Source organism: Montipora foliosa, chromosome 5, assembly GCF_036669935.1.
Source record: "Montipora foliosa isolate CH-2021 chromosome 5, ASM3666993v2, whole genome shotgun sequence".
NCBI lineage: Eukaryota > Metazoa > Cnidaria > Anthozoa > Scleractinia > Acroporidae > Montipora > Montipora foliosa.
In genome coordinates, this window is record NC_090873.1 from 21,027,402 (window position 1) to 21,033,184 (window position 5,783).

A 5,783-nucleotide genomic window follows, 5' to 3' on the forward strand; every position below is an offset into this window, starting at 1 on the left:
TTATGTTTAAGGCGAATGGCTGGCCCCCCGGTAGGGTGAGTGCAATGGCCGCCAGACATAACAACGAATCCATCACACACAACGGTTCACCTCAAACGGGGGTGCACCAACACGCCAACTTCGCCGGGGAATCGAACCCCGCCCCTACCAACAAATAACAAAAAGACAAACACACAAACGAGGAATTGCATCTAGGAGATGCCTCGCCTGACTTACACTCCTAAATGACAATTCGACAAAACGACAAAAAAGACTTCAAAACAACCGGACAAACCAAAACAAGCACGACCCAGCACAAGGGTGAAAAGCGACCCACAAAAGGCCACCCGTCAACCGACTTACCCAACGCCAAGACGTTGGTTCACCCCCGAAAAAAGGCCAGGACATGCACACGCAACACAAAACCAGTACCTAAATATGAACAACCAGAGTATCATTATGTAACGACGCCACCACACCACGACCACCCCACTGACGGACAAAATAACGACGACGGCGGTCAGACTGGAAACGACGGAAAAACAACGGAAGATTAAACCGAACCCGAGACTTCACACGCTCCATAACATCAACAGCCGAAGGACAAACACCCCTAAAACGAAAATCATTCCGAGCCCGAGAAACTTGCAGACATTCAACATATAAACAAAAACCCGCGGAACCACAGACAACTCATCAGCCGAGACACCAAAACGCGCATGACGAACCAAGATAGAAGGACAAAGAGGAGAAGCCAAGAACATAAGAGACTGAAGCCATAACAAAACACTGACCGCCAGAGGACAGTGAAAAAACAGATGCTGAAGAGACTCGACAGGAGCAGAACAAAAACAAGCAGTGGAAAGAGCATAACCAAAACCAGCGAGCCGTTCGGCCGTGTAAAGGACCCTGTGAGAAATTTTCCAAGACAAATCAATAACTGGACGATCCAAATCAAAAAAGAAAAGCTGACGCCAAGTAGAAGACCAATAAAGAGAACCAAACAAAGGAAAGAACTTCTCCTCACAATAAGGAGAGACAGCATTCTCGGACAAAAGAAACAAATAAGCAGATTTCGTGGTCAAAGAAGAAACAGGACAAAAATCAATACCCGAACCAATACCCAAAGAAGACGCCGTAAGAGATCCTTTACACGCCCGCCAAGCAGTCAACAGAGAACGATAAAAAGGAGGCAGAGAATCCGGCGAAAAACAAAGCGGAGCAGAAAAAACGAGATGCGGAGGAGCGGCAAGCCGAGAAGAAAACCAAAAAACCATGAAAGAGACCCAAGAAGACGGAGAAGAAACAAAACAACGAACCCACTGAGCATGAAGAGCCATAACCTTACACTGAAAATCTACAACAGAAAAACCACCCAAACAAGAAGGCTGAACCACAACACGACGAGCGACGAAGTCCCGCTTACCGCTCCAGAAAAACTTAAAATTTAACGTATTTAATTCGACACTGACCCACCGGGGAACATGAATTAAAGAGGCCACGGTTAGGAGCATAGATTGAAGCAACCCGAAAAACAGAACCACGAAAAGAAAACTCAACCAAAACAAAACGACCATCAAACTCGCAAACCACAGACTTACACTCCAAAACCGAACGGTACAAAACAACCACACCACGAGAGTGATTGGTACCAAAAGAACCAGCACACAAATAACCAAACCGAGAAAACCAAGAAAGAAGATCATCATTAGAGACTGCGTGGGTCTCCTGTAGACAAACTACCGAAGGAGAGAGATGGGACAGCCACTGGAGAAACCCAAGACGCTTGTCACCATCTCTCAACCCATTAACGTTTACAGAAATTACAGTAAGAGCCATAATATAACAAAAAAGTAGAGACAAACCCATAACAAAAACTAAATGATGGTGAGACAACGGCTAAATTAACGGCGCCTAGCAGGGCTAGGCGAAGGAGCACGACGACGGGACCTATGAGGATCCGGGCTAAGAGGAGGTCTCTCGTCCCCGGAACGAGACCGGGAGCGAGAGGACGGACGGAGGGCCATCCCCAAGCCAGAACTACGAGAACTGACCCGGGGAGGAAGAGGTGCAGTAAAACCATGCGAAGGCTGGGAAGAGCTCCCAGCCTGCCCCGAAACGACGAGATCGTCCGTGGATGAAGGAAGAGCTGCCTTCAACCTCTCAACCATACTGACAGTCTCTTCTCTTGACACAAGAGAGGGATGCAACCCCCCCGAACCACTACGTCCAACTTTGACTGCAATTTTAGAGCTAACAGGTCTAGCGTCCACCAAAGAGGCCGGAGCATCGTCACCCGAGTCAGATAGTACAGACCCCGAAAGGGGAGAAAAAGACGGGGAGGAAACCTCCTCCTGAGGCACACCCACCTGACCGGTGGAGGCCCCCAAAACACTGACAGAAACCGAAACGCAATCGACGCTAAACGAAAAGAAAAGGGGATGGCCTTACTGACAACGATCTCCTTGACTTTAGAGACAATGTTCCCAGTAGACCTGTATTGTTAAAATGCGAATTCCGTTGTTTTCTACACTTCTTTACCAATCTCTATACATCATAAAATATCACCTTTGGTTTGTGGTTGAATTTGCTTTCGTCCACTTTTGCTACGAAAGGAGCCCTGAACGGAACAATTGGGCACTGCGGGAGATCCCATGAAACAACATCTCTTGCTGATTGACACATCCAGAGGAGTACCCAGGCTAATTCATGATCATGTTAACGTTTTGCTATTTTGCTTTAGTATTTCAATTTAGAGCACAGTTTAAACTTTCGCCAGTTATGGGAGGAATGGAAAGCAAAAACCTCAAGTATTAAACCCAACAGTTCTGAAAACTCCATTCTCAGACTATTCCAGGTCAACTTTGGAAACGCTTCGATTCATCCAAATCATCGCTTTCAGCAGACAAAATAATCAATAACATATCAATTTCCTTTGTGGGTGATTTCATGTGAGCTTTTAGCATTTTAAATATCATGAACCTGAGTGCTGGAAAATAAAGCATGCATTGTGTAAATAGAGAACTGATGTGATGAACAATGAACAGACAAATGAATTTCAAAATTAAGCAAGCCGATTTATTAATTTTTTTAGCTGTTTACTATGTGGGTGGCTCTTCCTCCTCCTCCTGAAATGAAATGTTTTACAGTTCATATACGACTTCATAGAGTGGACAGCAACTGTGGAATTGCACACATTTTAGGTATCCTACTTACAAAACAGTTGCTGCATTCAGATATTTTAATGAGCAAGAATCCCTTTCAATCCGTCCTCTTCGAATTACATTTCCGCATGCTTTTCCTGCGAGTTCTTGTGTCCACAACCAAAACAGCTCACATCACATGTCAGTATTATCACAAACCCGAGTGAATCCAATATGGCTAAGGGTTAATGGGAGTATTCGTGTTAGACCAGAAAGTGGCGTAGCTGATATATCTTTATGCCTTTTGTCACGTTTGCTGAACTTCATGAGTTGTCTTTCGTTTAGACACCATGGCAAATAAAATTTCCTTTGGAAGGTTTTGAGCCATGAATCAGGCATATTATCTTTTGGCACCATTGTTAGATTAGATTCTCGACTGGTATATTAGGATAAAAAGCCGAAGTTTAGACAATGGCGAAAATTTGCAACAAACGGATTCTACAGATATTGCAAAAATTTAGCCATAATGTTTCTTCGTATCATACAAAAAGGTGCGGTTTAGCCATAAATTAACCGCTACATTTCTCGTCTTCAATACAGATGATCCTTGATTTAGCCGTACATTAACAGCTAAATTTAAGAGTCCGTAATTTTCACTTATATATTACCAAATAATACTCTCTATTGAGCTTAGATCGCTGCTGCCCAGGTTTCGTGAAGTGAATCGTGCAAAAACAGAAACATCCGCTCCGCCCTTTACCTTACAACATCGCTGCAATGCATCGCAAATCGTACAATTGCGAGATCTCAGTAATTTCAGCCGAGCTGTTGCTCATTTTTTTGTTTTCAGTGACATAAGTCTGCGTATCATGATGTTTATTTCTTGAATCAATCGTCCGCACTATTTTGTTGCGTTTTGTTTAATTTATTTCCTTTCTTAATACCTCTCTAGTTACTTTAATTAGCTATGGCTAAGGTTTAACCAGAACACTTACCACTGATAGCCATCGACATGATCGCCATTCCGGGCAGTAAGAACCATGCCTTGGTTGCGATGTTTTATTCGAGAACTAAATGTGGCCATGTTGCTGAATAGACTCACGAAGAAACAATACCAAAACAGCTGAAGAGTAGCGTCCTTTTATAAGTGACATTTAGGCAGCGTTTACCTGACATGGTTGGAATTGTTTACATGGAACCGTTTTCGCCAGAAAATTCGAGTCGTGATTGTATGAGCGAGCGCTGCACTACACTTTTCGAACTGAACAATGCAAATTACGCACCAAGATATTAACTGTATTCAAATCGAGGCAGTTTCACTACGGATGAAACCGTATTGTTTCCAAAACGCTTCACATTTTGCAACGGTTTCAAATTGACACGGTTTCAGTAATTATTTCTATCGGTGTTGTGTAACCGCATTGAAAATGATAAGGTTACAAATGAAACCTTGTAAACGCAGCCTTGCAGAATTAACACTCTACATGAATGCATCTGTTGGGAGTTTTTAACATGTTGTGATTAACTCTTGCAGAGCGAGATTCAGTAGAAATACTGAGCCGTTTACCCGTGTTCGATTACTTCGAACATCTGTATATTAATTTCACGGAGGTGAATATGACATATGGGAGTGGTCATATGAAGAAAGAAAATTATTTCTGACAAGTGGTTGAATTGAAGGACGAATGAGGGACAACCTGGGATCAAACAAGGATATGTAATAAGCAACATTGGCACTGCCTTTCACCTAAAGGCATTTGAAGGGTGAATACTGAGACAACTCTTTTTCCTTTCTTTGTCCTCGGAATGAAATTTCCTTTAAATAATTTGACAGATACAAAGTAACCTGCGCATGCGCTGTTCTTTTTAGACGATTCAGTGTTTACCACAATGATAGAAGACTAGCATGGGTTTCGAATAAATACATCATTACTTGACTTCCGCACATAAGATCGGCGAGAGGCCTCTTCAGAGGGTTCCAAGGTTTGAATCAATTGCGTGGCAGCGTTCAATGGGTTTGGGCCTGGTGCAATTCCTCCCATGCAACTGATCCTAGGGGCATTCCGCTCTCAAGCTTTGGGAATTGGCGAGTTGCGCTACCACGTAGGTCAGTGAGAAGTTGTGAACGTTCTGGTTTTTTTCTGGCAAAGATGTACTCCTCTATTACAATAGACCTTTTTGTCGCTAATTTGATTTGAGAGAAATGTATGGGATGCTCAGGGGGCAACTTTATCTAATTCTCCCATTGGGGTATTCGGAATTTAATTGCAGCTTATTAATTTTAAAAAATACATTTATAAAAAAAATAAGGAATTGAAAATGATAGTAATATTAAAATAGCTATAATTAAATTAAAATTATATTAATTCTCCTTAAAATATTCTTCATAACTGCTTTAAACCTAGAAAAAGAGTCAATGCACCTAACGCTTTCTAAACGAGATGCTTCCGTGAAGCATACACCGGGTTGCCTGTGGTATGTGCTACAGAAAATCAGAAGGCACTGAATTGTGTGGTATTGAAATACAGCATTCCAGTCTCTGAAGAATAACAAATAAAAGAGAAGCGAGAAACATTGGCTTCTGGGCTGACCTGTTGATAATTTTCAAGTTCCCTCACCACTTCGTTTCGCCACAAGTGTGCCCTCTGAGCATCTGACAGC

The 5,783-nt window shown here is 42.6% G+C and overlaps 1 pseudogene; it reads right to left on the reverse strand.

Moving 5' to 3' along the window:
* Positions 1-411: 411 nt before the first annotated feature.
* LOC138002410 (uncharacterized) lies at positions 412-1,531 on the reverse strand (annotated as a pseudogene).
* Positions 1,532-5,783: the final 4,252 nt, after the last annotated feature.